This window comes from Colobus angolensis, unplaced genomic scaffold, assembly GCF_000951035.1.
Source record: "Colobus angolensis palliatus isolate OR3802 unplaced genomic scaffold, Cang.pa_1.0 Scaffold297, whole genome shotgun sequence".
In the NCBI taxonomy this organism is placed as follows: domain Eukaryota; kingdom Metazoa; phylum Chordata; class Mammalia; order Primates; family Cercopithecidae; genus Colobus; species Colobus angolensis.
The window spans coordinates 1,170,347-1,182,924 of record NW_012116232.1 but is presented as its reverse complement, the minus strand read 5'-3'; positions in this window follow the sequence as shown (position 1 = coordinate 1,182,924).

Here is a 12,578-nt window from a genome sequence, read left to right as displayed (position 1 = left end):
TACATTATGAAGTTACCCCAAATTTGATTATGTACTTCAGTTCTTCTCAAATGTAGAGAAAAAAAAAATTTCTCTACTTTTCCTTCTTGGGGACTTCAATTTCTGTCTCTTCCATGAACAATGGAGGAGTAAGCAATAATGTGTTCTAAAAAAATAATAACTTTAGGAATGCAATTAAAGTTTAAAATGATACTGATTTTACTTAAGCCCTAATATGACTTAAGACATACAGGTTAAGCATTCTGAGGTAATGAAATTTTTAATTTTAACACTACATTTTTGACAGTGGTGTCTTATCCATAGTGTAATCAGGGTGCTGTAGATACTTCGGTGTACCCGCAGTGCACAATGGCATCCAGCCAAGACGACAGTAGAATCTAACTTTTTTGGCTGGGCCAACTCTTTGCTCTGTTTTGGGGCTGCGCCAGCCTGGAGGAAAGGCTATTTTATATCAATATGCTTAAAACTGCTGCTTGTTTTGCAATTTGAATAGACTCTAAATAACATAGTGGAGGCCCTGCTTGTAAAGGGGATTAAATAAAGATGGCCATCTAAGAAAGTGTTTTAAATATATGGCTATCATTTTGGAGCAGATGGGACTTTTAGAGGCATGTAAATCATATCTCACAGGCCAATATGTTAGTATGGAGTAGTGGCCTTGACTGTAAAGAGTAGTTCAGCATTTAAAGATTTAGATTTAGATTTTTTTTTTTTTTTCTCTATTTGAGGCTTTGAGTTGTAAACAGCCCTTGATGCAGTGTCTATATTTTAGTATGGAAACACTTCATGAATAAGAGTGTTATGATAGAAATAAAAGAGACAGCTTCCTGCTGGAGTAAAACACATGCTTCCTTCTGAGACATCTCTACCCTGCTCATATAGCATAATCACACTGCTTAGAAAGAAATTCAGAAACAAAATAATAGGTATCAGCTATCACTTTTCTGTAACTATCCAACTAACCTTATGTATGACATTAAAAAGTAGCTTTCATTACAGTAGACTTCTATTTCTTTTTAATTGCTTCCATTTTTCTTGAAGTCATTAATATTCAAAAACTTCAATTATTACACTTATTTCCTTTTTGAGATTCTTACATGAAAGACTTCATAAAGCTATAAAATATAAAGAATTATTTCCATATTGGAACAGCTTTTAAAGGAGGATTCTGTAGTCTTTCTTTACATGGAATGAGCCTGGACTCTTTTGATATCTCACAGCTGAAAAATTACTTTTGAGAAAATGTTCTTAGGTTCAAGGCCTTTTGTCTCCTCTGACAATTGCTCAAATGTCCATATTTTACTTCATGTTTTGTTCTCTTTAGATTTCTCTTTCATTTTAATCACATGCAAAATTCTGAATACAGAGAATATGTTTTAAATTTAGACATTTATTTCAGAAACACTGGCCTTTCTATCTTTAGAGGACGATGTTGAAAGTGCTATTTTGCATTTGTCTTTTTTATATATTTTGTTCTGTGAACCTCTGCAATTTAAAGTACTTCAGTTTTATCTTTATAATAATAGAAATTCATTTATTTGCAAGTTCTGGTAAAATGTATTGTTGGGGATATTTTAAAAATTTTAAAAACACATAAGCTGTGAAAAATAATCTCATATTTTTCAGACATCTTGAATTACATTTACAATGGTATTTATGAAAGTCGAGGTTAGTACATTTTTCCAGAGTTATATACTATCATTATATTACGCATTTGCCTCTATAGCTCATCTTTTTTTTTTTTTTTTTTTTTTGAGAGGGAATCTCATTTTGTCACCCAGGCTGGAGTGCAGTTGTGCAAACTTGGCTCACTGCAACCTCTGTCTCCCAGGTTCAGGTCATTCTCCTGCCTCAGCTTCCAAAGTAGCTGGGATTACAGGCACCCGCCACCATGCCCGGCTGATGTTTTGTATTTTTAGTAGAAACAGGGTTTCACCATGTTAGCCAGGATGGTCTGGATCTCCTGACTTCTTGATCTGCTGGCCTCGGCCTCCCAAAGTGCTGGGATTACAGGCGTGAGCCACCGCGCCCAGCCTCTATCCCTTATCTTTGCTTGTAAACAAACAAAAAAAATTCAAAAACTTTGGCAATATATTAAAAATACAATTGTCTCTCATTTTTACTAAATGTTGTATCACTAATATCTTCATAAATTGTTAAAAACTGTTCAAAATCATGTGTAATAATTGTCCCCTTGTCAGAAGGTTGCAATACAGGACAAGTCTTATTGTTTTTAATGTTATAGTCAAATGGCACAAGTCACTTTGTTTCCCATTAAGAGAATGACATTTTTCTATATCATTTTGCCAGTAACAATTCTAAATCATCCCCATGAATATGTTTGTCCAAAGGCTCCTTAGTATGCATCGATGATGGAGCCAGAATTTATGAGTAATCACTTCTTAGAAGATGCTTCTAGTACTACAAAGTAAGTAACCTGGTGCCCAAATGAGCACCTCGCAAATTCAGATAATTTTGCTTACTGTAACTATAGCCACTGCTGTGTTTAATATCCTTCACCTTTGCTGGAGAGACTAAATTATGTTCTATACTCAGAGATCTTCAAAGATCAGTGGGGAGAATGAACCCCCTTAATCACCATTCCTAGTTCGTATTCTCTGGTAAGAATATTTGACATGATTTGGCACTGTGTCCCCACCCAAATCTCACCTTGAATTGTAAGAATCCCCACATGTCAGGGGTGGAACCAGGTGGAGAATCATGGGGCAGTTCCCCCATAATGTTCTCATAACAGTGAACGAGTTCTCATGAGATGTGATAGTTTTATAAGGGTCTTTTCCCCTTTGCTTGGCCCTTCTCGCTTCTGCCACCTTGTGAAGAAGGAGGTGTTTGCTTCCCCTTCCACCATGATTGTAAGTTTCTTGAGGCCTTCCCAGCCATGTGGAACTGTGAGTCAATTAAACCTCCTTCCTTTGTAAATTACCCAGTCTTGGCTATTTTCTTTATAGCAGCGTAAGAACAGACTAATATAGTGAATTGGTACCAAGGGAGTGGAGTGCTGCTATAAGGATACCTGAAATTTTTGAAGTGACTTTGGAACTGGCTAACAGGCAGATGATGGAACAGTTTAGAGGACTCAGAAAAAGACAGGAAAATGTGGGAAAGTTTGGAACTTCCTGGAGACTTGGAGAGCTCAGAATACAGGAAGATGTGGGAACTTTTGGAACTTCCTAGAGACTTATTGAATGGCTTTGATCAAAATGCTGATAGTTATATCAACAATGAAGTCCAGGCTGAGGTGGTGTTAGAGGGAGATGAGGAACTTCTTGGGAACTGGAGCAAAAGTGACTCTTGCTGTGCTTTAGCAAAGAGACTGGTGACATTTTGACCCTTCCCTAGAGATCTGTGGAACTTCAAACTTGAGAGAGATGATTTAGGGTATCTAGGGAAGGGAATTTCTAAGTGGCAAATCATTCAACAGGAAGCAAAGCATAAAAGTTTGGAAAATTTACAGCCTGGCAATGTGATAGAAAGAAAAACCCATTTTCTGGGAAGAAATTTAAACCCATGGCAGAAATTAGCATAAGTAAGAAGGAACCAAATATTAATCCCCAAAACAATGGGGAAAATGTCTCCAGGGCATTTCAGAGACCTTCAGGGCCTTTCCTTCTATCACAGGCTTGGAGGCCTATGAGGGAAAAATGGTTTTCTGGGCTGGGTCCAGGGCCCACTGACCCTTGGTGCATGCAGCCTCAGGGCAATGTCCAAGCCACTCCAGCCATGGCTAAAATGGGCCAAGTTGCAGCTCAGGCCATTGCTTCAGAGGGTGCAAAACCCAAGCCTTGGCAGCTTCCATGTGGTATTGAACCTGTGGGTACACAGAAGGTAAGAATTAAGGTTTGAAAACCTCTGCCTAGATTTCAGAGGATGTATGAAAACATCTGGATGTTCAGGCAGAAGTCTGCTACAGGGGTGAAGCCCTATTGGGGAACCTCTACTTGGGCAGTGCAGAAGGGATATGTGGGTCTGGAGCCCCAACATCGAGTCTCCACTGGGGCACTGCCTAGTGAAATGAGAAGAGGGCCATTATCCTCCAGACCCCAGAATGGTAGATCTACTGACAGCTTTCACTGTGCACCTGGAAAAGCTGCAGACACTCAACTCTAGCTGTGAAAACAGTCAGGAGGAGGCGGTACCCTGCAAAGTCACAGAGGTGGAGCTTCCCAAGGCCATGGGAACCCACTTCTTGAATCAGAGTGACCTGAATGAGACACGGAGTCACAGTAAATCATTCTGGATCTTTAACGTTTGACTGCCCCATTGGATTTCAGAATTGCATGGGATCTGTAGCTCCTTCGTTGTGGCCAATTTCTCCCATTTTAAATGCGTGCATTTACTCAATGCCTGTACCCCCATTGCATCTAGGAAATAACTAACTTTCTTTTGATTTTACAGGCTTATAGATGAAAGGGACTTGCCTTGTCTTGGGTGAGATTTTGGACTTGGACTTTTGAGTTAATGCTGGAATGAGTTAAGACTTTTGGAGACTGTTGGAAAGGCAGTATTTTGTTTTTAAATGTGAGGACATGAGATTTGGGAGGGGCCAGGGATGGAATGATATGATTTGGCCCAGTGTCCCTACCCAAATATTATCTTTAATTATAATAATCCCCATGTGTCAAGGGCAGGAACAGCTAGAGATAACTGAATCATAAGGGCAGTTTCCCCCATGATGTTCTCATGATAGTGAGTAAGTTCTCATAAGATCTGACGGTTTTGTGAAGGGCTTTGCTCCCTTTTCTTGGCAATCTTCTCTCTTGTTGCATGTGAAGAAGGATGTTTTTGCTTCCTTTTCTGCCATGAATGTAAGTTTCTGGAGTCCTTCCTCAGTCATGTGGAAGTGTGAGTCAATTACAACTTTTTTCTTTATAAATTACCCAGTCTAGGATATTTTCTTCGTAGCAGCATGATAATGGACTAATACAATATCGTACTCTTATGTGGAGACTATGTTTCCAACATTATGATATTTCATTTTAATTACACAGTCTCTTTTCTTAACGTGCAAATAGATTTTTACATCTAAACTGCCCTTCTATCACCTGACCTGATAGACGTGGCAGAACAATGATCCCAGGTCTATCAATTTTCAAGAAAATGTGAATTTTCAGGACTCACTCTCTTTCCCTATTTCAAGGCTTTTTCCAAAATTATTTCTTACTTTGTATAGATCAACACGAGATTTCTTCTAGAGGCATTACTCTTCCTGGGAACTTTCAATTAGTTCTCCATATTTTTATGTACACAAGAGCCTCAGAGCTTGAAGATGATGCCAACTAGCTTCCCACCCTCCAAATGTCAGACTATGTATAAATATAATATATATAAAATATAGGAAGAAGTACATATATAATATATAGTACATTTCGATTTATAAGTGCAAGTACAAGCTTTTACTACTCTGAGTGGTGTAATTCACAGTCTCATTTGTCAGCATAAAACATTTCATTTTTTACCCTCCAATCAGACTCCAGAGAAGTATATATTTATAATTTCTATCCTAATGAAAATAAAAATTGAAGATCCATTTTTCAAGACATCATGCTACCAATTATTTGTAAGACTTCTTCAATTTTCTCATATGAAGAAAGAACTACTTTAGTATTTCCAACTGAAAAAAAAAAAAGAATAACAAAGACCTAGGACAAAAGAGTTATCTTCAAAGAGAAAATTTTAACACAGAGATTCCCCTGTTTCAGTTACCTCCTTATAAAGAAGTATTTTCTAAGTTATTCAGTTATTCAGTGGCTGTTTGTGTTTCACAAATGGATCGTTAAAACACCTATATTTCAGCAACTAGAAAAAATATTTTTTCATGTTATTTAATTCAGTGGAGTCCTCACCAAACTTTCACTGCATCCCATCTTCCTGAAAACCTCTTATGTAATTGATACTTTTTACAATTAAAAATGACTTCAACAAAAGGAAATACAGCTAATTATTTTGGCTGCTTATTATTATGAATGGTTGGATTTCTTTAGCAGCAAAATGGATTGGAAGTTTTTAGGGGACTCTTGTTATCTTACATCCACTAACCTTGTTTCAGTCTCAGGTGCTCCTGCCAAAACACAGAGTGCCTTGGAAGTCCAGTGAATTCAAAATGGGAATTTGGGCACTAATACTTTAGAAATTCTGAAGGCCCATCTTGTCTCCTTTCTTGTTGATTTTGGTCACTAATGAAGAGTTAATCTCTTCCCTCCACCTCGGTTTTAGCACTACTTCTCTAATCCAAATAGTTTTCTTTTCCTTCCTTGCTAAATGTGTCATTCTGCAATATGAAATCTACATTCTATGTTTTAAAAAATCACCTTTATTTTAAATGTCTTTCATAAAATACTTCTATGCTTCCTAGTCTGAATAGAAGCCAGTCATTCCTGAGACCAATGCCTTAGCAGTGTTTTCATTATTCTGGATATGCTTTTTTACCCTCTTTTTAGATTTGGAAAATCATTTCAATATTCTCCTTCTCCAGCCTACTTTAAAATACCATTTATAGAGTAGAAACTGTTACAGATTAGAGCCATGTTATCTAGGAAGATTACATTGAATGTCTCTGCCTTCCTATTCTAGGAACTACCTCTCAGTTTTGGAAAATTTGCCTCTTCTGTACCCTGAGAACTTCTAGTATCCTAGATAATGTCAACATTATAAGGGAAACCTGAGATATTACCGTTTCCCCTTAATTCATTAAGTCTGTAATTCCTATATGTTATGGCTTGAATAGTATCCCCTCATTGAAAGATATGTTAGAATTCTTACCACTGGGACTTCAGAATATTACCTTATTCTGAGATAAGGGGTTAATTTAGGCACAGATACAGACATGCATTGAGGGAAGACCATGTGAAACAACAGTGAAAAGACAGCCATCTACAAGCCAAGGGGAGGGGCCTGGATCAGATATTTCCTTCACAGTCTTCACAACCAGAACTCTGGCTCTGGCATCTAATTCCAAAGCCACAACTTGTACTATACTATACCACCAAGAACTGATAAATCCCACATATATTAAAATTAATCATCTCATACACAATTAAAATATTTTTATGCTTGGAAGCTTATTACCTTATACATATGCTTTAATCCTTTGGGAACACTAGCCTTTTGACATATTTCTATACTTTCATTCAATTCTCCTGTCTTCAGTGACTCCCCATCCAACTTAGGCAATGGAATTCATTTTTCCAATTTCAACCGCTTTGCTATTGCCATTGTATTGCATCAAACATTAAGTTTTATTCTCAAGTTTTTGGATTTTCTTCTCTCCTTCTATATCTGAACTGTTCAGTGCTGCCAAAAAAATTATATATCTACAAATATGTTGCCTGTATAAATTTATAGTCTCAAGTAGTACTACATCTTCCTCAAATTCTAAATCTCCACTCTTCTTTTATTTCCACTCAACTCTTACCATTTATCTCAAGAATAACTTCAAACCTTCCCTATTCTCTTTCCACCTCTTTCCTAACTTTTACTTTTAGGAGATGACCTTACCTCTTTCTCTTAGTTGTCAAACATCATCATACTAAAACTCCAGGAATTTCTCACAATCTCAATGGCAAATCCAACTTCTGCACCCAGAAAAACTGCAAGAGCTGTAATATTACTGTAAAAGAGTTCATTTGATGTATACTTTATGTTCAGTATTTCACATCGCTAGTCATTTTCTTTTGTTGTTGCCAGAACTTTCTACTGGCCAATGTATCCATCAATCAACAACTATTATCTAATGCATCTGCTCTTATCCTTTAAATACTTCCACTTTATCCATTCCCACTAAAACTGTCTCACTGTAGACAATTGTTCTCTTTTGTCTGAATTACTCTAACATCCTCCTAACTAGCCTCCAGTGCCCAGTCTTGCCAACTCCCTAAATGCACTGCACTCTTTGTACTACATTTCTTGCAATTTTAATGATTTCAAAATATAAATTAGTTTATTTTCTTTCAATTATTTTAACTGATGTATGCTCATTGAATTTACTATAAAGTCCAAACTCACTAGCATTGTGTAAAGATGTCTTGATTGGTCTGAGAAAGTCCCAGTTAAGGCTTATTGTCCCAGCATAAATATCCCTTGCACTCCCATAACATTTAAAAATGGTCAGGTTTGGATGGTAAATTATTCCTATCAGAAATCTGACTCTTGATACACAGTCAGTTCATCTTTGATTTTTTCTGATTATTTTTCAAGTAACACTAGTTAATTAATGTATTTTAAAATTGCAAATATTAACAAACACATTTTATTACAGTAGCCCTTCCTTATCTACAGTTTTGCTTTCCTTGATTTTAGTTACCCATGGTCAGTTACAGTAACAAAATAGGTGAGTACAGTGCAATGAGAGATTTTGGGAGACCTCATGATTTATGAATGTTTTCATAAGTTTGTATGTATAGGAAACATATGTGGGTTTTGGTACTACCTACAGTTTCAGGCATCCACTAGGGGTCCTGGAACACATCTCCCAAAAGAAAGGGGGAACTGTTGTTTATACAACTTAGAAATGTTTAGAAATGAACTCAGTCAGTTCTGGTGCATAACAGCTCATTGGCATATAACTCACATCCCCTACAATTCATCCACATAAGTGTAAAATTCAGTGGTTTTATTGTATTTACATATTTCTCCAACCATTACTATAATTCATTTTAGAACATTTTAATCACCTCAAGAAGAAGCCTCATAACTATTAAGAGTCACTTCTCACTTCCTCCCAACAACCCCAGTCTTAGCTAAATCTATTTTTTGTCTCTATAGTTTTGCCTATTCTAGATCTTTCATGTAAATGGAATCATACAATATGAGTCTTTTGAATGACTTCTTTCTCTTGGCATGTTTTCATGGTACATCTATGTTGAAACGTCTTTTTATTGTTGGATAATACAACATTGTATAAAAAAACCTTTTTTTTTCCATTCATCAGTTAATGGGCATTTGTGTTGGATATTATGAATAATGCTGTTGTGAACATTCATGTACAAGATTTTTGTATAGATGTATGTTTTTATTCCTCTAGAATATAATCCTAGGGGTAGAATTCTAGATCATATGGTAACTCTATTCTCAAATTTTTAGGATACAGCCAGATGATTTTCCAAAGTTGCTGCATCATTTTATATTTTCAATAACAATTTAATGTGAGTGACAACTTTTCCACATTTTGGTTAACAGTTGCATCTGTCATCTGTGTGATACCTCAGCTACTTAGACTCTAGCCCTCTAGAACAAAAACAGGTATTAGATGTATTTTTTATTACAGTCACCTTAGTGAGTGTGAAGTGCTATCGCACTGTTGCTGTGATTAATATTTCCTCATTGGCTAATTATGTTGAGCATCTTTGCACATGTCCAATGACTACATATTTTCTTTGGAGGAATGTCTGTTCAATTTATTTGTCCAATATTAAATTATTAGTCTGTTATTGAAATGTATGAGTTCTTTATATATTCTAGATACAAACCCTTTTTCAAGTATATAATTTGAAAATATTTTCTCCTAATCTGTGGGTTGTCTTCACTTCCTTGATGGTGTATTTAAAGCAAAAACAAATGTTAACTTTGATGAAATCCAACTTATTTATTGATTTAGTTTTATTTATTTTATTGCCCCTTAAGATTTTGGTAGCATAGCTGAAATATCTTCCCCCAAATCAAATTCACAAATACTTTTTCCTATATTTTGTTAGACATTTTAGATTCAGCTCATATATTTGGGTCTATGATCCATTTTGAGTTAAGTTTTACATAATGTGAGGGAGGAGTCCAAATTCATTTTTTCTGCATGCAGATATTCAGTTGTCCTAGCACCATTTGTTAATAGGACTGTAATTTCCCTATTAAGTTGTCACAACACACATGTTGAGAATCAGTTGGCCATACGTGTAAGCATTTATTTTTGGACTCTCAATTCTACTAAATTCCTCTATAAGTTTATCTTGTGTCAGGGTTGCAAAGGCCATTCTCAGATCTGACGATTTTGTATAAGGACTCTTAAAACCCAGATAAACTGTTATACTCATGTTTATAATTTTTTACAATGAAAAGATACAAATAAACATCAACAAAGAACAAAGGAGCATGCATCAAAATTCAGGTACAGCTTTCCAGGTGTCCTCACCCAGTAGGCATCTGTTACCTGTGTGATACCTCAGCTACGTAGACTCTAGCCCTCTAGAGTAAAAACAGGGATTCACCATAAATTACATTATTATCTTAAACTATCTCATAAAACTGGTATCACATGGCCCAAGAGCTCAGGCATACAAAACACTTTTATCAAGCAAAATATTCTCAGGGCTTAGAATTTATCTCTCTGGAGATCAACATTAGTCTTAAAGACAGCTCTTCCTTTGCAATTTCTAGGGTTTGAGCAACACAGGCCAGCTGAGTTAACTCTTGCCTGCATAGTCCTTTCTCCTGGCTCTTGACCTAGACTATCTTAGAATAAAAAGATTATATATTTCCTGAGCATCTTCATTTAGTATAGCATTTACATTACAGATACAACAACAGTGTCATTGCAAGTATGCCTAACACTTAGAGGATCAGTGTGGAGAAGGGATAGACTTAAAGAAACAACTAATCTGGCTGGGCATGGTGGCTCACGCCTAAAATCCCAGCACTTTGGGAGGCTGAGGCGGGTGGATCATCTGAGGTTGAGAGTTTGAGACCAGCCTGACCAACATGGAGAGACCCCGTCTCTACTAAAACTACAAAATTAGCTGGGCGTGGTGGCGCATGCCTGTAATCCCAGCTACTCAGGAAGGCTGAGGCAGGAGAATCACTTGAACCCGGGAGGTGGAGGTTGTGCTGAGCCAAGATCACGCCACTGCACTCCAGCCTGGGCAACAAGAGCAAAACTCAGTCTCAAAAAAATAAAAATAAAATAAAATAATAAAATAAATAAAGGAAAGAACTAACCCAATCTATTAATCTATGACATATATTTTTCACACATTTTCATATTTTGTGCTAATTTATTCAATTTCCCTCCTCAGTAGACTATTATTTGTACCTCATGATAAACTTGTGCAAAACAACTCAGCATAGAAACTAGCTGATGGGGACATAAATCCACTTAGTCCTCAAACCACTCATTTCACAGCAATATTATGTCCTGAGGAGGCTTTAATTTAACCTTTCAATATTGTTTGATAATCGATATTAATATTTTCATATGACTCCCTTCTGGATTTTAAGTTATTTGGGAACAAAGTCAGTCATTCATTCTTGGTTCAGAAGCTTTTACTTAGACTAGTTTTTATTGTTTGCTGTTATATAGCACGGCCCAACTCCTTCCTATAGGGAAGACATAAGTGTCCAGAATGTTTCCTATCCCTGCTAACTATGGTGTAGGATATGTCTTATCTGATCTATTTCTGGGAAAGGGGAAGGTAGAGTGCATCAATGGCAATTGCCTGCACCTCCCCAGATAAATTTTATAAGTTTGGAGTCCTATAAGTTTCCCACAAGTGTGTCCCCTTAACTCCTGTAGCTAGGATGGCGAGCCATGGTACACTGGCTATTTCAGCCTCCATCTGTATTAAAATATTCACTTCATCCCCTTCACTGAGTCAGTGTATAAGTGCTTTCTCAATGCCAAGTCCTTGCAATATGCATTATTATTTGTTGAGACTGCCCGACCCCTTCACTAAAGTCTCATCCTCTCTCCAGACTGACTCCCTTCCCTGACCATCCTTCTGAAAGATTATTTATTCCCCATAATATGCTTATTCTAGTTAATAAATCTTTTTCTTCTGACTGCTTCTCATCATTAAAAGCAAATTCAGCTTGTCCCATGATGTCTAGAAGGAATCTATCTTCCCTAAAGTTCTCCCATGTCTTATGCACTAACTTTTTTATTCTATCATACATGTTTACGCCGTTGTGTACTAATGGACTGAGTAAAGTGAAGATACATGCTTCATACCCCAAAATACTGGGTCTCCCATATTAGGGTTAAATGAATGCTTGTCATACCAAGATGAGTCTGAGTATGACCTAAAGCACTCAATGAACTCTACATTTCAGTGTAGGACCATTCCCCAGTGAATTTTTGACCCACCTTATGAAGCCTTCAAATTTATTCCTGTCAGAAACTTATTTTATTTCCTAGTTTGTTTTGTATCTTCCCAACTGCAAAATCAAGAGTGATGTGTATTTGTGCACAACACAGTATGTACTGTCTGGCAGGCAATTGCTATATTTTGTCTATTATAACCAGTGACCCTTCTAAGCAGTCAGTCATCAAAGTTTATAGTTACACAGTGATTACAGGTACACAGTTTCTTGCTGAGAGATCATCCCTGTTTCTGACACCCAAAGTTGCATCCCTAGTCCTATGACTTCTGCATAACATTAAAAAAAGTGAAAGTTGAAGTAATCTGAGGAAGATTCACAGTCATACCAATATTTTCACCCATCTTTTCTTCCTAACATTCTCTAGAAAAGCCAAAGAATCTATCAAGTGGGAGGAATCTACACTTCCTGGCCCCTGTAGTTTGACTGCTGATTGTAAGAACAATCAAAAAGTATATATATATATATATTTTTTT